The sequence below is a fragment of the Chaetodon trifascialis genome, chromosome 23, assembly GCF_039877785.1.
Source record: "Chaetodon trifascialis isolate fChaTrf1 chromosome 23, fChaTrf1.hap1, whole genome shotgun sequence".
In the NCBI taxonomy this organism is placed as follows: Eukaryota; Metazoa; Chordata; class Actinopteri; order Chaetodontiformes; family Chaetodontidae; genus Chaetodon; species Chaetodon trifascialis.
The window spans coordinates 4,266,305-4,288,649 of NC_092078.1; the positions used below are offsets into that span (position 1 = coordinate 4,266,305).

At 46.2% G+C, this 22,345-nt stretch overlaps 1 protein-coding gene across 1 annotated transcript in view; it reads left to right on the forward strand.

Moving 5' to 3' along the window:
• The first annotated feature begins 372 nt into the window (after positions 1-372).
• The window catches only part of htr2cl1 (5-hydroxytryptamine (serotonin) receptor 2C, G protein-coupled-like 1), a 127,034-nt gene continuing 105,061 nt past the window's right edge, over positions 373-22,345 (forward strand). Inside the window, exon 1 of the mRNA XM_070993221.1 lies at positions 373-1,025. The gene's annotated coding sequence lies outside the window, so the exon portion shown is untranslated. The remainder of the gene's footprint in view (positions 1,026-22,345) is intronic.

Genomic DNA, 22,345 nt, shown 5'->3' on the forward strand with positions numbered 1-22,345 from the left:
CGCACGCCGACACCATCCTCCAGCATCATAAACAAATATTTAACAACCAAACCAAATATTTGCCTGTGCCTACCATGCAGCTCGTTTGAATTCTTTGTAATTCAAAGTTTGGAAGAGCTTGTTTCCTTGTTGCTTGATGCTTAAAACTCTGAAGATTCACCACTGAACCCGTGTGCACGCAACTAAGTTACAAAAGCGCCTCAGAGTAACATTTTGACTGCATCTTTTACTTTAAGGTTGCAGCTCTCACCGCCACCTCTTGAAAACCCGCTCTGAAGTGTGAGGCGCGCACGTTCCCGCCACACAGCCTCGGTTAGAAATGGTGGTTTATGCGTGACAAAAGGCGTACGTATGGTTTTGTGCGTACACATCAGAGCCGAGGACTGAACTCAGTGAGGCGAGTCGGAGTCTGCAGTCTCTCTCTCTCTCTCTCTCTCTCTCTCTCTCTCTCTCTCTCTCTCTCTCTCTCTCTCTCTCTCTCTCTCTCTCTCTCTCTCCCCGTCCCTCCCTCCCTTTCTCTCGGCTTTAGTCAGTCAGGACTCCTTTATGCTGTTTCCCTCTCATCCCCACCGCGCTCTGCTCTCCGCTCTTAAAACTTTCCTCAAAGGAGACGGATCAACGTCCGCTCAGATGCGTTAATCGGTTGTTTAGCCTGGAACTTAAAGGAAGAGTTGTTGTCATTTTGTTTGCTGTGTCGGTGCAGGACGCGTCTCGGTGCGCATCGGACCAACATGGACCGCAGGACGTGTCCGGCGCGTCCGCCCTGGTCTCCTGCCGCTGTGGCCGGGGCGAACTGATAGAAAATCCTGACTGAGGTGGACTGAAGACACGCACAGACTCACTGTCCGTTTTCTTCTGTCCTCTAGAAGAAGCTGAAACAGAGGATTCATCGAGATTCATCCGTCAGCCCGGAGAGAGGACATGGACATACTGTAGCCAGCGCTGAGAGAAGGAGGATGTTGCTATGAAAACAGGGACATCGCAAACTGCAAGGACGCAGAAGGAACAAGCGGATGTCTTCAGGGGTGAGTGAACCTGCTTTTGTCTCAGGAGAAAAAAAAAATAAAAAATACGCGAAAGATGAGAATGATTGGTGCGCCCTCGCATCTCTGACACAGACGGTCGGTGGATGGAGGTCAGGGCTGCTCGCGGAGTTGTGTGTGGGGAAATTTGGGGGTGAAAGTTGGTGATAGTGTCAAATCCAGAAGGTTTGGCGCGTTTGGATTAGATGAAACTTTGAGGAAATCGAGTTCCCGGACAGTGTAAAGGGAATCAGACCGATGCTGAGGTTTGGAGGCGCTGAGCAGGCAGCAGCACTGAGGTGTGCGTGTGCGCACCATCATCTGCAGGCAGACGAGTGAAGGGATTCACTAAGGGACTCTGTCTGATTGCGGAAACTTGACTGAGCCGTTAGATTTACAGGTGGATGAAGCAGCTGAGCTGTGGTGGAGAAATGCGTTTTTACGCGTCGCATCGTCCAATGCGCCGCAAAACGCCCCTGATGAGTGATTCAGTCCGCTTCTGAGTTTTTAAATGTTCTTTTCTCTGTTTTCTGGGGCGTCACAGTTCATTAATTCCTGCGCTGACTGTGGAAATTTAGTATGTTGTAGAAAACAAATCCACACTTATGAGGAATTCAGGATTATTTGCGCTGAGAGCGATTTTCTCATCGTTTGGTAGAAGCGCAAAAAACATGATTTTGAGGCTTAACACCGGATCAGAAGACTTGTCAAGACGCGGTGGGTTTCGCAGAGGGTGTGTTCAGGTCTGTGGATGGGTGCTGCTGGGCTTCATTCACGGAGGGTGTGGCTGCTCGCGTGTCCGTCCCTGCTGCGCTCCGCTCTGCTGATGGTTTTCTGCGCCTCAGCGAAGCTCACGAGGGGAATTCAGCAGCAAATACCTGCACCAAACTGGGAATTAAATCATCTAGCAGTGTGTGTGTGTGTGTGTGTGTGTGTGTGTGAGTGTGTGAGTGAGAGAGAGAGTGCGCGTGCGCGTTTTTTCAATGAACGTCCCGCTAATCCACCTGTCTCCAGGGAGGATTAGAGCGCCTGGGACATTTTGGTGTTTCCCCCCCCCCCCCCCCCCTTTCTCCTCCGCCTTTCAACAACATAATCTGCGAGACAAAAACGTTGATTCCTTCAGTTACACCTCAGAGATGGAGCCACAAGTGCAACATTAGGTGGAGGCGTTTGGCCAAAGCGCCCGGCGGTGCCTGCAGTGCAAATATTTCTAATGGCCAAGGCTGGTTGGCCCCACTGATGGGATGTCAAACTCTGACACGTGTCAGCTGGGAGGCATTGTGGCAGAACAATTAGCGTGTTATCTGCTCATTGGGAAATGCATCAGAGGTTGATGGAGTTAGCAGGACTTCAGGCAGGTTAGAAGAAGGGTAAACACGTCCTTAAGCCTCATTTGAATGCATTGGAGCTGGTCGTTTATCACAGACGCACACTCCCTCTCCATCGTCCTCTCTCCGCCTCAGTTCAGATAAAATTATTGGCATGAAAATGGAAAGAAGAATCGTCTAAGTGTCAGGATGGAGACACGGCTTGTGTTTCTCTCTCTCTCGTCATCCCTGCATTGCCCTCCTTCCTCGGCCTTGCGTCGTTTTGTTGGCTTGGCAGGGTGAGGGTTTGATTCCCGCTGGTCATCGGGGGGTGTGCAGTTCCAGGTTTTTGTTGCTCAGTGATTGGTATTCTCAGCATGTCACAGGCGATTTCACTGAGCATGTGTGTGTTTTTAGGCAGATTTAAGCTTCTGCTCGGCATACATTTTCATTCATTTCCCACGAGCATTCGCCGAACACTGACAATCAGGGACGTTTTAAATGATTCAACAGCAGTTTCTCTTTTCCTCACCTCCGTTTCATGCTCATGTTGAAAGACAGATGCCCACCAAATGGATAATGGCTGAAAAACTGCAGGTTGATTTATGGCTGTTTGTTTTTCAGGCAAATGAAAAGCTCCATGGCCTGAGGGAGCGGGGATGTTAGATGAGACTGTAAGAGCGTGCCGACCACAAACAGTCACACGGGCACACACGTTACACACATAAACATGTTCCTCTGTCGCACACACACACACATTCTGCCTCAGGTTGCCCCTCAGAAAATGCCACATCTGTCCATCCCAGCCCTCATTTGATTTACAGAATTAAGCAGATCGGATCAGCGGGCTTGACACATCGCCGCCGACTGGAAAAAAGCCTCCATAGGAGGGACTCGCTCTGAATGGCCACACAGGAAAGAACAATAAGTGCAGAAGATGAGATCAGAGCGCTGGAATCCAGCAGGAAAATAGACGTGGAGGGGGAGACTGCAGGGAGGGAAATGAAATGTGATTGTGTGGTGGGCTTAAGGGGGTGTGTGAGTGTTCGTCACTGCAAGCGTGCATGCACCGGCGTGTGTGTTGTTTGTGTGTTAACGTGCAGTTATCTTTGTGTGTCTGCGCAAGAAGGTGCATTTCAGTCTGCGGGGACAGCTGAGCGTGGATTCGCCCTAACCCTAACCCCCCTAACCCTAACCCTAACCCCCCCAACCCTAACCTAACCCTAACCCTCTGTCTCCACCCACCCCTCCACCGCTCGCCTGCAGCTCACCAAACAAACAAACCTCGTATTTTCTGCTACTGTATGCGACATGGTGGCGGGTGATGATACAGGAGTAATTCAACCAAGCGTGTTCGAACCTTAAGTTGATCCCAGCGGAGCGAATCGTACAGGTTGACCACAGTTCTAAAGCAGAGATGCTCAGCCATATGCTGAAGCCACATATACTGTTATGTCTTGTTGTATACAGAAAACGTCCCATGGACACGATAACAAGGTTAAAAACATGATTTTGATTTGGGTCTTTCAAGTTTCTTTTTCAGGTTTGGTGCTTTAAAGTGCTTTTCCGATCATTGACCAGTCTCTGAACCCCCGAAATACCAACCATGTCCAGGCTCTCTTCATTCCTAACACAACTACTTCTGTCACTTGTCTGTGCAACCGTGTGCAACCTCATGAAAGTGTCCGACCGTCCGAAGGTGTTGCTTTTATCCCCGTTTGTGCGATTCGCCGTGGTTTAACCCTCTTGGCGATGGAAGGCTTTAGGCTGGAGTGTGGCCATTTGGGACAGCTGTAAACACTCGTGTCTTGAGACGTGTTTGGACAAAACTTTGTACAAGCTGCTTTGTTTCAAGTGGACCCTGACCTTCAAGCTTTTTTCTGTCAGGCCTCGTATGGGTGAACCTGCATAGTTCTACTGGGATTAGTGGTACTCACAGGTGTGCTTGGTTGACACGACCCGGGACCCCCGTTCAAATTATACTCAGTCTGACCCGGCTCATTTTACTGCCCTGGGTCTTTGGTCTGAAATCAGCTGCCTACATAGCTCTTAAATGATTCCTCTTCTTCTGGATTGGATTCACAGTATCATTTGTGTAAATTAGTCTTTAACTGTTGTTGTTATTAAGGGTGTTTTCACTCTTAACGCGTTTGACTCAGGCTAAACAAACCTTGGTGCGTTCACCCGGTTCTTGAGGTTCATGTGGGTTTGTGCGACAGCTGTCAGCTGAGAGGTCTCCGTCCAGGCCCGTGGACCTCCTTCAGGACCTTCTTCCTGTGTTTACGTTGCTGTTCCCGCCCTGGACCCATCTAACCAATGAGTGAATTTGACCACAGCTTCCTGCTCAGTGGTTTGTCCACATTGATGTAACACGATGAAGGACGTGAAGCGCTTGTTTTCTTTAACCTTTGAATGAGTTCTGCTCATCAAACGTTGTTCAGGGTGGAGGAGTCTTAAGGCACAAACATCGGCGCCCTCCGCCGTGCTGACAGTGAACCTCAGAGCGAGATCGACTTATTTTCTTGCCTTCAGTTTATTCAGACGTGACGAGGAACACCTGCTCTTTCTTCTCATCCCTGTCAAAATCCTCTCCAGGTCTGGAAAACCTCACAGCCTGAATCTTGATTGCATTGCTCCCACATGAATCAGGTTCATTCAGCTTTAGAGCCGCGGTGCGTTTGTGGGTGCTCGGACACGATGGCGGCGCTCGATTCAGCCTCGACTCAGAAAGAGGATTTCAATCAGTCTCTCCTGGTCAAGACCCATGAGATTAAAGTGACAATCAGTCATGTGAGACAACAACAACTGACCTGTCCGGTGGGGGATACACTGATCGTGTATCGGAGCTTTAACCTCGGGTGGTGGGTCGGCCGTAGACAAAGCAGACGTGAAAAAACAGGCTTCATGAGTCTGATTACATCTTTCTGGTAATGGTGAGGGGATGGTTTGTGTGTGTAAATCAGGATTTGCCAGCTGCGACGGCCTCAAAAAGCCTGAATTGAATTCAAAATGAGCAAAAAAAAAGTGATCTGTAAAGTCCCTCAGCATGAGTCTAACGCTCCCTCCGGCATCTCAAACGAATTTGAGAAAACTCCTGCGCTCTCGAAACGCCCGTCTACCTGTTCCTCTCTGATATTTAAGAAAAGAGGCATTCAAAGTGCGCTGCTTCTGTGAGTCAGCAGAAACGGCTCATCGCCTGCAGTCAAAAACGGGGGAACCGCTGCGAAAGCAGCACTTAAGAGAGTTTCGTCTCGAAATGAGACATCAGCCTCCTGAAAAATGAGACACCTGCTTTTTCTCAATGTTGACTTTTAATTAGATGGCAGAGTTTAACTGTCCAGACGCCGTTAGCTGTGGAGAAAGAGGAGCATTTTATGAGGTGTAGTCATCTACGGTCTTTAAATATTGATCAGTGAACATGAGAGATCTTTTCATTCTTTCAGGAAATGGAAGCACTTTACAATGAAACCTTTTACGCTGTCTGAAGCTCTTAAACATGAGGTTTCATCGGCTCCTGATTGGGGGGGGGGGGGGGGGGGTTAGACCGGGATGGGCTTTGTCTGCTTTAATGTGTCCAAGATTGAAATAAATGAATGGACGGAGGGATTATGGAAGGATGGGATGATAATTAAAGATCTGTGGAGCTGCAGAGCTCATCTGTCTCTCTCAGGTTTGTCCGGCAGTTACGTTAAAGCCTTCAGAGCCTAATGAGTGACAGCAAGACAAAAGCGGGCCGTCAGGACTGAGATCAGATTATCCCGCAGTTTTCCAAGACGCTGACGTCCATTCGTGCATTGAAGAGCCTTTAATAAGGCTCAGGCGTCCTCGGTTTGTGTGGTTGGATGATGGGAGAAGCGTTGTTTGCTCTCTGGGCTTTTCTGAAGAAACCATTAACACGTTTATCCTGCACACTCTCTGATTGTATCAACTATTCGCTGTTTTGTCCTGCAGCCAGCTTGGCATTGTTCCCCCTGCGTGGGCTTTTCCTCTTTCCTGATCCTTGCCAAGGCGGTTTTTCCCCGTTAAGATTTCACTGGCAGTTTTTTTTTGCCCTCTTAAGAGATGATATTCTTGTTTTCTATCCAGAGCCTTTTGACTGAAAAACATCCCCGTAACATATTTATTCTGCACAAACTGAGAAAGCATGTAATGAATTTAAATTGGTATATTAGTTTAAACAACAAACCTTTGTGGACGGGCAGAGAAAAATCTTGATTTTTCTAAAAAATGTGCTTTTGGCGAGACGGTAAAAATGAAGCAAACATGCATGAAAATCAGACTAAAGCGACTAAATTAGCAGCTCTTCTTCTCTTTGCCTCGATCCTTCTACTTTAGACTTTTCTTTTATCCCGAGTCACCCCATCCTGCCGTGTATTATCAGCCTTGTTCGCAGGTTTGCATCAGCACAGCGCGCTTTAACGGCTCTGAATAGTCAGCGCTGACGATTGGTTGTGAATAAAAGGCTCTCTTAGCGCTGCAGAGACCTTCAGCTGCATGCGAGCGGAGCCAGGCTCGACCTACAGTACATACAGCTCATTTTAACGTTTCATCGCGGGGGCCTTGAGCGGCTTCATACCGTGAACCTCTGGAGAGCTCAAAAGGTTTATCTGTGCGAGAGAACAGTAAACATGCGGCACGGTGATTAGGAAAGTTGAACGGAGAGGAGGGGGGGAATAAAAGCTAGAAGAATTAGAGAGTAGGAAGACGACAGAACAAAAGAGAAGCGGGACTCGACGTGCTGACCTTTGTTTTTTCTGCACCAGAGGATGTACAGCTTGCTCTCAATTTGATAATTAATATCACAAGGTCAGCAGAGGAAGTTATAATCCACTTTAATCCCAATGTCCAATCTCTATGTATAGATTCTGTGCTCTGTAAACACCCCAGCCTTCATTCCATTAGTGCATATTTAATCTATATTCATGTGTTTGTATTGCAATAGATATGATGAGGGATTATGTGAATCCTCCTCGCTGACCACAACAAAGAGTGATGTACAAAGACGGGATTTCACCAACCGAAGCTACTTGTTACGTAATGCATTACAGCCTAAACATGTGCAGCAGGTGCTGTTTTTGGACCGAACTCTGCTATGATAGCAGTTTTCAAAGTTGTTTTTTTTTGTGAAAAACTTTGAGATCTGCCAGATCTCTGCAGCACGTTCTCCTCTTCCATCGAAGTTAAGGTTGAAGCTGTCCAGTGCAAGCTACGGGACGATCAGACAAGCCAGTAAACAGCATTGGGACATGTGCAGTGATATCAGATATCTGCACAGAAATCACCTTTTTGTACGAAATGCTCCAAACACACGGTTGAAAAACAGTCTGTATTCTTGAGAATCAGGTGCACACGTGGCTCTTTGGTGAGGCTTAAATGCTTTTTCTGCAGCAGGCACGCTGAACTGTAAGATGTAATTTCTCCGTGTTGAATTAAAATGAATTGAAAAGACAAGCGGAATAAAGCTTAACCTCAGTATTCTCCGTCTGCTCGGCTCGTTAATGTACTGAACGTCTCTCGCACGCTTCAGCTGTGGAATAATAACACGATCGGCTCATTCAAATTCCAGCTTCGGCACCGCGCTCTACATTTTTATCATTTTACATCTTCAGGTATAATGAAACAATGAATGCACCTCAATGGAAAATGTGAGAATCGTGTGAGGAATAAACTGAATATCCTCAAAAGCATTTTTTTCTTTGTCTTTCTGCAGTTCAGCGTTCTGTTAAACTCCTGTTTGTCTCTCTTGGTTCTCTTCTAATTGAAATAAAGCAAACATTTATTACCAAAAAGCATCCAGACATCAAGCAAAGCCAATGAAACACAGCAGTTCAGGCAGGTTCAGTCTTCAGGCTGCAAAGGATGCGTCAGTGCGTCGCAGCATGAGTGAAACAGGAAGCTTTGATATGTTCCAGCACGTTAGAACAAGATACTTTTCATTCGAATATCATTTCTTACTTTATTTACTGTAACTGGATACTTTTCATAGAACAACATACTTTAACATATTGAACCTTTATTTGAACCAGATCCTTTGATATGTTACAGCCTTCGAACAAGACACTTTAATACATCCCAGCCTTGTTAGAACTGCATATTTCCATATATTCTGCCTTTATTGCTTCTTCTTCTTCCTTAACTTGTCTTCCAGAGACATACTTGAAGGAAATATGAAAGAAAATAAGTGTGACATCAGTTTCCTTTATTGTGAAACGAAGCCCAGAAACATATGATATCCCTGCCAGGATGTTTTCCGATATGAACTCCGAGGTGATACTCTCCCATCGCATTGTTTTGCTCCTGCTCCCCACCTTTGAAATCATTTGTAAGCGTGAGGTAAAGTGCGAATTACATCCCATATGGCTCCTTGTAGATTTGCGCTGTGGCTACCGCTATCTCCTTTCGTACACAGGCTCCTCTCTGACTGCAGATATTTTACAATTTCCATCCCGTTTGATCTCCTTTCAGCGGGACTGTCAGTGGAGACAGATGTGGAGGAGCCGAGGGAGTGAAGAGGGGAATAAAGAGGGACGGAGGAGGGGTGAAGATAGACGTGAGAAGTAGGTGGGAAGTGGAGGGAGGTGGGTTGAGAGCGCTATACGTACGCTTCCTGCTTATGCTGCAAGTGAGAGTCGAGGACGGCGCTAAATCCGATGACATAATGGCCACTCATGACCGAGTGTGTGTGTTTGGATAAGAGCTTCGGCTATAAATAGCTAAAACACAGGTGCTTGCATATGTGAGGGGTTAAGAGGGTCCCTAATGATTGTGTAAGATGAATGTGTGTGTGTGTGTGTGTGTGTGTGTGTGTGTGTGTGTGTTCAAGATTGGGAGTTAAATGCGCCAACCAGCCAAACACCAGTCGAGGAAATGATTATGTAAGCAGAACGATCCACACGGATCAAACCGGCGGGGAAAACAGACGGCGTTTCAAGAAAGTCAACATCACGGAAGATGTTCCACGCTGTAAACTCAAATCTGCATTTTAGAGGAACGGGCTTTCGAAGTGCACGAACACGACACGTTCAGAGAGGAAGACCTTAAGAGAAAACTCTTTTAGAGGGTGGAAAACACATTAGACGCTGTCCTGCATTGTAGATGATGAAGATGTGTCCATTTTTGGGACGCATCGAGGAGAACCACCTGCAGACAGGAAATGCATGTTGATGACTCGTGACAGCTGCTTCCTGGTACGCGAATGTGCATTTCTGATTTCAGGTGTACGTACCTGAGCAGCCGCTGAAGCCGGTGTCTGATCCAGTCAAATAAGCTGAGCCTCATGTCGGATGAAGTCAGCCTCTCTGTCATGACTCTAGAGGATCACATCAGTCAGATTTAAAGCATGTTTTTAGATGGATTTTCTTCCTTCCAGCAGCTTTTGGTTTCAGTTTCCGTCAACTTGCAGTAAAACTTGAGTTATTAGTTCATTGAAGTCGAGACCATCACGTGAAAACCTCACTTTTTGGAACAGGTGACACTCCTCGAAATTACGTTTGAATATGACCGAACTGTTCTCATACTTGCGTTGCGGTGACAGCAGAGTCCATCCAGGGTTCACATCCAGACTGTGGTTTGGTTCAGGCCACAGAAGCACTAAAGGTTAAAGAAAGACTGTGACCTCTGGCAAATGCCTCAAGTCATGGCTGCTTTGTTAGCGTCCTAATCTTTTAGGAGACAGATCTGCAAAGACTGTCGTTTATTTGAATGCTGTGGGACATCCGGCGCTTTCAGAGCAGCTTCATCCTCTGAGAGCAGGCTGGCAAACGCAGGTACAGTCTACCTGATGGAGGCGGATCCCAGACACGAGCCTGTCTGCATCGGACCTGTGAAGCAGAAAGGTGTGTGACAGCGTCTGTCGCCTCGCGGCTGTACGACGCCTCGTGTTTATCTATACAGCACGGCGCCTGCAAACAAGCGCTCCGCATACATATTCCCCCCAGAGCGTCATTAATCTGCACTCCCCAGCGCGAGCGCGGCGTGGAGAGCGGTGCGGCGTGTGTTCGGCGTGCTCCTGCTGCGCATCACGCCTGCACGCACCCGCGCGCTCGCTCCGAGGAGAAGTTGGAAGATTGTCATTTAACAAGGCAGCCGTGACAGAAGCTTTCACACACCTGTGCACATGCAGACCAACTCCAGCGTAATTGTTATTCCTGCCGTCAGCCGGCGGCGAGCGGCGGCACGCGGACACACACTCAACACAAATCCCCGCGTGCATCCCCGCGGAGCTTCCATCACAGGAAAGGATTTGCTTCGCACCTGTGTGTGTGTGTGTGTGTGTGTGTGTGTGTGTGTGTGTGTGTGTGTGTGTGTGTGTGTGTGTGTGTGTGTGTGTGTGTGTGTGTGTGTGTGTGTGTGTGTGTGTGTGTGTGTGGTGGCTAAGCAGCGTCGACAATTCCCACAATTCCCTGATGTCATTTGTCAACCGTTGGAGGAGCTTAAAATACAGATGAGCACACACACACTCAGTGTTGCCTTGTCTTCTTCTTCTTCTTCTTCTTCTTCTTCTTCTTCTTCTTCTTCTTCTTCTTCTTCTTCTTCTTCTCCTCTCTGATTGTAGCTCGTGCTGAGGTGATCAGCTTGAGAGGGAGAGAGTGATTGTGTTTGCTAACCTTCTGGCTGGAGGAAACATTAATCAAAATGGTGATTTTTTTTTTTTTTCTTTGAGTGCTGAATAAATCCCTCCAGCCTTGATGACCCATCTTTTCTCCAGCTTTCATATTTTTGCTTCCTCTCCTCTCCTCCTTGCTCCTTGTGTCCTCGCTCTTCCCCCCTTGTGCATTCCTTCCTTCCCTCCTTGTTTTCCACTCCTTTTCCCATCTCCTCCTCTCTTACTCCTCCTGCCTTGTTCATTTGCGTCATCCGCAGTGGACATTTTTCTTTTCCCGTCCCTCCTCTCTCTCCTCCTCATCATCCCTCATCTCGCCTCCTGCAGTCCTTAAATCTCTCTTGTTCCCTCCTTCTCTCAGTGCTTGATCTCTTCTCTTTCATCCTCAGACCATTCATTCTTCTCTTACTCCTCCTCCTTCCTCATCTCTCGTTCATCTTATTACAATCTTACATCTTTTTTCCATCTCCTCTGTCTCCTTCCTCCTGTGATCCCCTCATCCTCCTGCCATCTCTCCTCTTTCCATCCTTCCCTACTGCCTCCCTCCTTCCTTCCAAGTCTTCCACCTTTCACTTTCTGTATTTCATCTATTTTCTCCCCTCTCTCCTTCTTTCCCCCTTGACCTCCATCCTCCCCTTCCTGTCATCCTCCATCCTTCTTCTCTTTTTCTATTCTTCTGTTGAATCTCTCTCCTGATTCCTCCATCCATCTCACTGCTGCCTTCCCTCTTTCATCTCTTACTCCCTTCCCTCATCCTCCACGTCTTCCTCTCAACCTCTACTCCTTCATTCATCCTTTTCTCTTCCTGCTTCTCCTCTCTCATCCTTCTTACATCCTGTTTTGAAAGTCCGTTCTCTTTCTCCTCTCCTTCCTTTGCTTCCCCTCTCGCTCTGTAGTCTGGCCACCTCTCCTCTGAACCCTTAAGGAACGGTCCTGCACTGTGACTGTGTTTGATATAGTACCCACACACACACACACACACACACACACACACACACACACACACACACACACACCCTTCACCACTCTTTCCTTTTCTTACGCACACACTCACACACTCCCTCTCCCATTCACACATCTCTGGATAGTCTTCCCTTTCAAGGTGATGCGCTTTGGGGATTTGTCTGTTCCACTGCTGTTTGACAGTTTGACATACACACACACACACACACACACACACACACACACACTCACACTCGGACTACCAGATATGCTGCCAAGTGCATTTTACCAGCTAAAATACTCCCTCGCTTGTCAGTTTATCGACTTCACAGCTCTTTCACCCTCTATTTTTCCTCTCTTCCACCACACACACACACGCACACACACACTCATTAAAGTGTGTGTCGCTCAAGGTGCGAGGCAGGGAGCTAAGCCTCGGAGGGGTTCACTCCCCAGTGAAAGTGCCAACCCGACTGTACGCAGCACCTCCAGCGACGTTAAACCTTGATATAAAAACTCCATTAAGCCACGTTAGAGAGTCCATTAATCACAGGTGCTTAACCTCTGATGATGTCACTCACACGCACGCTCTCATTCGCCGATTTATTGGTGGAGGCCAGCGCCGCCTTGCTACGCTCCACAGTCTAATTAGCCTTTGCATTGATTCCCTTGTCACAGCCATGCTAGCCGGTCTGTAAAGAAGAAAACAGCGCTGCTGTTTGTTGCCATGCTGAGATTTAAAGGGGTGATTATGGTGGAGGAGAGAGAGGCAGCAGCTGAGAGGAGTCCAGGGCTTCAGACGCTTTAAACTGTGCGTGAGCCTCGCTTCAGCTCCTGCAGTTTGCCATAAAGGCATGAAGAAATGCTCTCAAACGTCATTTTGTAGACTGATTCTGACTCCCGCTCCACCACTCGTTAAACCAATGAGAAGAAGAAGAAGAAGAAGAAGAAGAAGAAGAAGTTGTGTTGCTTCGGCGAGGTTCTCCAGCAGCACCACAACACGTCATTATGCACCACTGTGGCTGTTTAAAGCACCCAAAACTCACTGATTCACTGCACGTACCTATGACGTATCCTCATTATTCATCATCAGAAGGAAGATCATTGAGTTCAGAGCTTCACAGTGAAACTATGACTCAAATGTGAATTAAATCAACGATAAACTTCATCACAAATCATTTAAAATGAAGTTTCTAGCCTCATCATTTCACCCACAGTTATCTCCAGAAATCTGATCTGAAGTCTGCACATCCTTCTTTTATTAATGCCAGTCGATGTGTGGGAATAATGTGTGCTTGGCGTTCGCGTGTTCGCGCATCTGGCCCCTGGAGATCTGCGGGTTGTTGGTTCGGTAACTCAGAAAGGCTAAATATAGCTGAGCCAGGCATTAGCAGATGATCTAGCACGTTACATACGGCTGCTGGCTGTGGGACGCATGGTGGATGTTAATCATGGGGCCTTTAGGAGGAGCAGGAAGAGCTGTAGCTTTGAGCTCCCGTGGAGAGTTTGGCCCTACCTGACTGCGACTGGTGTCCGCCTCGACGTTGTCATCGTGATTCGCGAGAGCTCATTCTGACGTCTCGTGTAATTATACATTTCTTGTGCTTCATTTTACTGCTAAAGATGTGGAATGCTCCAAAAACACCTGTTCGGATCATTCCACAGCTAAACAGGCTCATTGGTAACAGGTGAGAGCATCACGATTGGGTCTGAAAGGGGCTGTGAAAACAAATGAGCAAACAAAAAATGGACCAAATGAGTCGACATCGCCAGCGGCTGTGCTTTAGGGTAGATTTCCCCCTTTGGTCCACTGCTGCTCTTGCAGAGCTGCCAAACGCTACGGCAGAGTGTTGTTGGCGCAGCAGGGAATTACAGGAAAAGGGCATTTGTGTTCAGGCAGCCATCCCTGGGTAAAGTTTTAAAACCCCAAGATTAGCATGTAGCATTGCGGTGCTTTAAGCTCGAATGGTGGATTAAGGGGTTTAACTTGCTGTCTTTCTAAACGCTGTCTCGTCTTAAACATCTCAGAAAAAGCTTGAAACTCTGAAATGGTTTGTCTCTCCAGCATCGATTGCGCAGAGCTGGCTAATATTCCCAAGTCAAATCCCGTCCGTGATCTGGCCCCTCGCCAGACCAAAGCAAACGCTCAGACAGTATCTGAAAGGGCTTAGGAAGATTTTAGGTGTGGCTTCAGATCTTTGGCAGTCTGCCGCACTTTCAGGCTTTCTGCTCTTTGGTTTGTGATGCGTGAAGATGAAGCGGACATGCTCTTGAAATCCGGCTGACGTGGAATTACAAACTCCAGAAACAAACAGAAAGTAGGTTTTTATTTGTCTTTTGAGGCTTTTTCCATCTTATTACTTGGAGAAAGTCTGGAAATGTTAATTTATTGCATCAGTCTGTGTGTGTGTTAGAGAGAATATTTTGCTTTTGGCTTTTCTGAACGCTAAGCAAGAGCTCAATTTGTCTCAGTTTAGACTTGTGCGCCTTTGCAGGGCAAACTTTAAGTTAAATAAAATTTAATAACTAAACTCAAACCTCTGTAGAAAAGACTGAAAGGATCAGTTCCCCTCCATCCTCACCCTCTGCCTTATTTCCATTAATAAACTCAGGCTGGCGCACTGTATCCCCCTGCAGCAGAGACGTTTTAGGCATGAGCCCAAGTGTTGGTACGTGACATTGTGTATCTGTTTATGGCTGCTTCTGATCCTCTGCTGCGTCTGAGCCTCAGAAATGTTTCGGAAAATGTTGCCGCCACTTTTAGCATCGCTAGCGCCCAAGACTGCGCACACACTACACACACAGTGCAGTGGCATCGTCCCATTTACCGTCAGTCAGTTAAAAAAGTGACCACACATGCACATTAAGCTCACCTGTTTATACATGTATATTCACAAGTCTGTTGAAGTGTATTACATTAGTTATATTTATGCTTTATGCTCTGTCCTGTTATCAACTATTTACACCTGAGTCGCTAATGATTGCCGTAATTTGTACAGTAAGTGTGTCTGCATGTACTTTAGGTGTATGTGGAGAAAAGGAAGGAGAATATGAGGAAAGAAAGACAAAGTAAACCGAACTAAGACGACAAAAAAGTCCATAGAATCTTTGCAATTTGTCTTCCAGCTCAGAGCGTCTTGTAATTGACTCTTTTGGAATCAATGAAAGAGGAAAAAAAGCAACAGATGGTGAGAGAAAAGAGAGCGACTGTGAGAGAAAGCCAAGGGCGATTCATCAAAGAAATAACAATAAATAAGAGAAGATAAAACGGGAAATGGAGACGGATGAAACTAAACATCAGACAAGGTCTTCTCAAAGTGACGTCTCCCCAACGAGTTTATCAGCCACTCCGAATGAGGGCCTCGCTATCAGCCTGCTGGAAGTGGTGCTGGTGGCTCTGCTGAGGCCGATGAAGCTGATGAATCTGGCAGAGAGAGACAGCAGCAAGATGACTGGCTGGCGACGAAGGTTGCAGGATGGCATGAAATCAAAAAAAAAATGCATGTAAAAGAATAGACTTCCTCACTGGACTTTACCACTGGGGGATGGAGAAGGGGGATGCATTTTAGCCATTTTGCTAACAAGGTGGATAGCATCTCCCTTGAATCACATTCTGAAAAAGGAAATTTGATAGCACATGCTGCATGTTTCCATTAATATTAATGTACTTTGAGTTAAACCTGGATTAACTGCATGTTTTGGGCCATTTTGGGCGGCAGAAACAAGCTTAGCCTAGTATTTCCTCTGCTTTTCTGTTGTGGTTCTTTAGCGGCTCAGCTACTTTCTAACTTTGTCTCTTTGCCGTTTGGTGCTGGATGTGCAGCGTCCGGAAAGTTTTTTTGCTGTCTCATTTCCAAGTCAGTCAAACTGTCTTGCAAAGTCAGCTTAATGGTGGCTAAAGGCTACGATGGGTGGCTTGAACTTGAGAACGTCAAGTGGGCTAATTAGCCAAGAGTCCAGCAAGGGTATGGTGATATATTACATTTAATTATGCACATAACGGTGAATACTAGATTAAAATTCAGCAGCTATGGGAGGAATTCTTTACCCCGGCAGATAAAACCTTTGTTGAGTCCTCCATAGCGCAGTCGTATTAGCATGACTCCAAGCCTATGCAGTTTTCCCATTACTTGAGGAGATGAGTTTCTGGCTATAAGAGATTATAAACAAAGAGGTGGAGGCAGGAGGAGTATATGAAAAAGACGAAGTCGAAGGTCATTGCTGAGGTTTTATCCACCTCAAATCCAAACTTTAACTGCCAATCAAACAGCTTTTATATAGCGATCTTCTTCGGTTCTTCTGGATTTCTATAGGCAGTGGTTTCTCCTGATCACAGTGACAGTTCCTCTGTTTATCCAGTCATTGCAGCTGCTGGGGGAAGCTGCCTTGGTAAGATGAAACCGCTCCGGGTGACAGCGGCACAAAGCGTTTCTCGGCTAACCGTGAAGATATGGTTTGGTGTTTGGAAGTGGAGGAATAAAGATTTTATTGATTCAAAATCAGCACATGCTAGCCTTTCCCTCCTTCCTGCTTTCTCTGGCATCGATTTTTCTCTCTCAGCATCACTCCTCAACTCCATCCAACTTCTTACTTTCGACTCGAGCTCCCTCCACACTTTGTATCTGTACTTTATTCCCTTATTGTCTCCCTCCGTCTCACCCTCACTTCCCCTGTCTTTGCCAGTCTATAAATCCTAACCTGGTGCCTGTGAGGGAATAAGAGACCAGGTGTCGAAAGCCGGCCGGCTGAATCATTCTTTTCATTCCCGTCACTCTGGGATTGTCTACTTAAGCTCGCCCGCAGGCACAGACAGCTCAGGAGGAGGAGGCGAGGAGGAAGAGAAGAGAAATTGGTCTACTCTTTGTCAGTTTCTTATTCACACTCGTTTATCTTGCCCTAACAAAATTATCTGTCTGATCCGATCAGTTACTATCAGTTCACCCCATCCCGCCGCTGCTTATGCGTTTCTGTATTACACCGGATAACGACCGCGGATCCAGACGCCAATTATTGGCTGATTTAAAGAGACTACACTCAATATCAACCTCACTGAAACCTGCAGGGAGTTTTTATGGGTTGACATTTTGTTTGACATCAGTAGAAATAATTCATAAATCGGTAAGGAAATAAGTCTTGGCAGTGTTGAAGGAGGCTCTCCGCTGTTTCGTTTCAAAATGAATTGCGTGGCTCAGGAGTCTGACCAGTTGAGCTGAACTGCAACAGGAGGGCTTCGCTTTGACTTGACAGATGACTGCAGGCCTGTTGCAGCTTCAAACCTACAGTACACTACACACCTCGAGAGATGCATCCTTTATATCTTCCAGAAAAGCAGGGATTTGCTGTTAAATCGGTCAAGAATTCCTGCAAAACTCTTCGTTTCCCGAAGGGCTCATTATGCTCCCAAAGCCATCTCCTCTGCAGCTGTGTGTGCACCGGCTGCAGCAATTAATGTTTACATGAGACAAACAAACAAACTTTGATCAACGCTGATGCTAAACCTTAAGATGTTTGCTTTATGAAACTCGCATCATCCCTCACACAGAGGTGAAATAAGGCTCCAGTTTATTTCTCCTGCATCCTTCAGTCAATGCCATTATCAGTATTTGAGCAGTGTATTCAAACTTAAACATAAGAAAAATCCCAACTGTGATTAAACTTATTAACCTCAACAACCAAAGAAACTGGCCTGAAACAACAACAAAGGGTGTGTCACTTTTTTTTCAGAAAACAAGCGCAACAGCACTTTGAGCTAACGGCTAACATCAGTAACAAACGCACAGTGATGACGCTAACATGTTGTGTTTAGCAGGGTTTACTATGTGCAGCATGTTAGCATGCCAACACCTGCTAATTAGCACTAAACAGTGCAGCTGAGGGTGATGGGAATGTCTTAAGTTTTCTTAACAGATATTATTAGAAGAGCATAATATATGTGAAACAGCTGACTCGATAGCGTCTCATAATATTCCAGGTATTGACGAGGCCGGTAGGAACTGTCAGCGCACAAAACGTCAATATACTCAGTAACGCTGTCTGCGCTGATCGATGAGTTTGGCTGGGAGTTAAAGTCACGTCCTCTGCAGCCTCCCGCCTTGCTCTGGATCCCAGTCCTGGTGCCAAGTTCCCACAATGCCCCTCTGCGCTCTCAGCTTGGCCCTCGCCACCGAGATACATACACTAGGTTTGTGTGTGTGTGTGTGTGTGTGTGTGTGGATGCCGATGCATCTGTCTTCCTGTCTGTGTTGTCTAGACAGTTTTTTCCTGCAACATTAGCTAAAAAGCAGCTTTGAGAGGACGTGGCCAGACTTTAGGCTTCACATGCACGCACGCACGCATGCACACAAGCTACATGCGGCTAACTGCAGAGGACAGGTGTAGATGACCACATGACCAGTCTGGTGTAATTATTCTTGCTGTCACCCCCCCCCCCCCCCCCCCCCCCCAGCTGTGGCATGACTAATAACAGCCTGTATGCGCATACACACACCTTCACACGCACACACACGCAAAGACAGGAAAGGTCTTAGCCTGTCAGATTCACCCTGTCAAACAGGAGAATGGGGTTCAACTCTAGTCTGTGTGTGTGTGTTTTTGTCAACATGAACCCAATTTTATCTCTCGTCTCTCACTCTGTCCGTCATCTGTGTGTGTTCGGGTGTGTGTCTCAGCAGGCTGGCTGTGTGAACAGATGCCTGCTGCCTGCCCCCTACTGCCACTTTGAAGGCGCCTCCGGTGCAGAGATGTAGTGAAGAAAGCGAACGCAGCGAGAAACACACACACACACACACACACACACACACACACACACGGTATACAGCGGTATGGGGACACATGTTTTTAACTCAAGAAAACTTGGACTGACTTCCAGTTCATGTGCATACATTTCCCAGCATCCCAAACAGTCGGGGTGGTCTGTGTGTGTGTTCCAGTATTACAGCGTTACTCATCTGTTGATAGCGCTGCTAAATTCAGTGGATTTAAAGGAGTATTTCAGCTTAAAAGAGTCACGTTAACATTGACAGAGAGCAAAATCGACTCATTTCAACATTTCACTTCAATCGACGGGTTCGCTCTGGAAGCTGATGGTACAAATATGTCTTTTGAATAAATGGTGTGAGCGTGTTAGCGACCGAGCTAACTGACGGTTAGCAAGCCCAGAGATTTACTAGCTTTAGCATGTAAGAAGCTAGCTCGCCACCTTGAACCATGTGCTTTGCAAAGATGCACAGATGAATTTTGCTGTGTCACAGACCGAGCTAACACAAATTTATTTAGAAGTTTCAACAAAGGTATTGTTGGTATTCTCTCTTCATACGATGATGTTTTGAGAGCAAGTGTGCAAAAACATATGAGGTGTATGAAAGATCATTAAAAAGTAAGGGTGTGTGGCTATTTAATTGCTAACAAAGTGCATGAACTGTCCAGTTCTTACAGCCTTGTCATCCCTTTTCCTCTTTTTCCCGCCATTGTTTTTCCCCTCATGCCAAAAATACAGATGGCGCCGCTAACGTAATGACAATCACCCTGGCCATTTCTGCTTGAATGTCAATTAGCAGCTTTTGTCTGCTTTGAAAAAAGTCTGGAAATCACTGCAGTTTGGCAATCATCGTTTGGAGCTGCGAGACTGTCGAGCAACACCTCCAGAGCGGCCAAATCACCTGGGGCCAAATGGCAGGTGGATGAAAGACAATGAATTTAAATTTGCCAAGAAACAAACATATGGGGAAAAATGTTGTCACGTCTACTCTTGCAGCGTTTCCAACAGTCGTTACTTTAGTTACTTAAATTGTTAAAGCAGGAAAAACAAGTCGGACACTTTCCCAATACAGCGCAGTCAATCAGGCAGCTGCACACCTTCTTCCTGTGCATGTGATTGTTTGTCCATCTGTCTCGGTGAGAAACACACAAACTCACATTTGCTCTGCTCTGCCGTTGATAAGCGCGGTCAAATCCACACTCTCGCTCTAATCTGAGAGATTTAGCAAAGTGTTTGCTCGGCTCTCCCGCTGGAATGTGTTGCTGCATACTTGGTCACAGGAGAATTAAGTCGTCAGTGCGCCGTATGCCCTCCGTCTGGGTCGAGTCCAAAACAGTCTTTCCCCCCCCCCCGGCGTATACACACAAACACGCATGGCATGTCGGGCGTGTTAACAAAAGCCAGCGACACATATTGTGATTGCTGAGGTGATTATAGTCTGGATTTTGACGAGTGACGGCACCGAGCTGGATTGAGTCCGCTGTAGTTTTGGCCAGTTGGTGCTGACAGTTGGCAGATAAATTCATTCAGTTGTAGGTGTTGAAAAATACTAATTGTCTTCTGATCCCTTTGCAGCCCATTGTTCTGATGAGGATTATTCTCAACATGTTAAATAGTAACATCCAGAATCCAGTGAGTGAAAGAGGGGCCATTGTTTTATAGTCTTCAGCTCGTGGAGGCTCGCTTCAGTCACCTCCAGCTCTTCCCTTGAATTGATTATTAAAAATATGTGAGACTGCGTTTTCTTGGACAGTCTGTCTTCTGTATTTGCACAGTCCTTTATTATCTGCTGCTCTCTGACTATCAACACTAAAAAAAAAATCTCTTGACGCTCATGTAAGTAGTCGTGACATATCCCGGGGTGTTGAGTCTTTGTAATTTGAAAGGATGCATCTGTTCATATTTTATGTTTTTCTTGGCGTTAACAAATCCCATGAATACTCTTAAATCGGTACTGCAGTGCCAGAAAAACAAAAAAATGATTAGAATACACTGTGCCTCGATGGACTGGTTGGAGGTTGGGTGATGCTTGGTTCTGGTTCATCCAGTTTCAACCAATGGTGGCCTGGTCCAAACCTTTGCTGGCATATGAGTGAGGAGCTATGGGTGCAGGAAACATGGAGGGAAGTTTAACATTGTTCAGTTGCTTACACTACATATGCTGTAAAGATACAAAGGTGGTGCTAAGATACTCGCTCAAGTACCAAATGTGTATTAATCCACCGCAGAAAATAGTCCCCTATGAATGCATTATGGACTCCTGCTCGAGTAACTTTTGCTGAAATCTACAGCAGCCAGATGTTTTGGGATTTCACTGAGCCTTTTCAAAAGTTCAATTTTCGAGATGTCTTCACTGGCACTGGGCTCACAGGGTTGAGCAGTCGGAAGGTTTTGAGTGATGTTGTTGTCATGGGATTTGTTGACAGCGGCAAAAATATAAAATATTGCCAGCCTTTTCCTTTAAATATGTAAAGTCCACTGATAGGAACAAAGCGTCATTTGTCATAGTGACTTAATATGAGTCTGTCGTCTCCTCTTCTTCACCTGCTCTTCTTTGATCTCCTGTAGGTTCAGATATTTACCACAGCAGCTGAATGCCTCTCAGAGATTGTGACACAAAATTGTGCTAAAAGCCAACATTGTGATAATAAGTTACTTTACATTAGTGTGTTGGACAGGCCGGCCTCACTTCAAAGTCATCCATTTTTTTCCCCACAGTCCTTTCATCAAAGATCCTCTCGTCACTCTTCTTCTTCTCCTGCTTACTTTCTCTTTAATCTGTCTTCACCTGCACGAGCCTTCTCCGTACCTCCACCCTGATTGTTCTTCTCTAACTTTCTGATACTTTATGGTACAAATTATGGCGCAAGGACGTCTGACACACTTCAGCTCAGCGAGCCGTGTCCTACAGTGTGCACACACCCACGCTCGCTCTCATCTGCAAGGACGCTTTTGATGTTATCGACACCAGAGAAAACTGAATAAGGCGAAACCATTGAATTTGACATGATGAGCAGCAAATACATGGATTTAAAGATTCTCCATAATCCCCTCCTCTTATCAGGACATGCATGCTCATGCTCACATTTGTTTCAGTGTTTTTTGTGGATTAGCGTTATCTGTTGTGATTGTCTCCACGCTCTTAACGCCACCCACCTTCACACCGTAGAGGCGGATCATTTTATTAGCAATTTTACACAAGCTAATTGGATCCCGGCTTTTCACATTTACCTTCAGCACAAACAGATCTCTGTCTCTGGAAGAGTCAGAGTGAGCTGCAGGCCAGCGTTCGGGGGGATACAAGACGGAGAAGTCATTGTCCTGTTGAAGGGCACTTCAGTAACTCCTGAGCAGAGAACAAAATATTCATTTAAGAAGAGACTTTAAATTTGAAGTAATCCGATCGCTTTAGCAGGTTTTCCACCATATTAACACCATTTGTCAGGCAAGCTTGAAGCAGTTTGACTGCATTTGGTTTACGTTGTGACTGTAGAATTGAGCTTTTTCTGACTGATGCTCCTGCAGTTTGCGTACAGATAAAGTTTTTTTGTGTTGCTTTAAAAACTCAAAAACTGACTGCCAGACCTCTTTCATCGCTAACTGCTGTTGCTAATTGTCGTTGTACCTTTGCAGGAGTATTGATTTGAGCCACTTCAGAATTTTCAGGTGACAGTTGTTCTTATTTTTCCAGCTCATCCATGAAACGGCTTCAGTG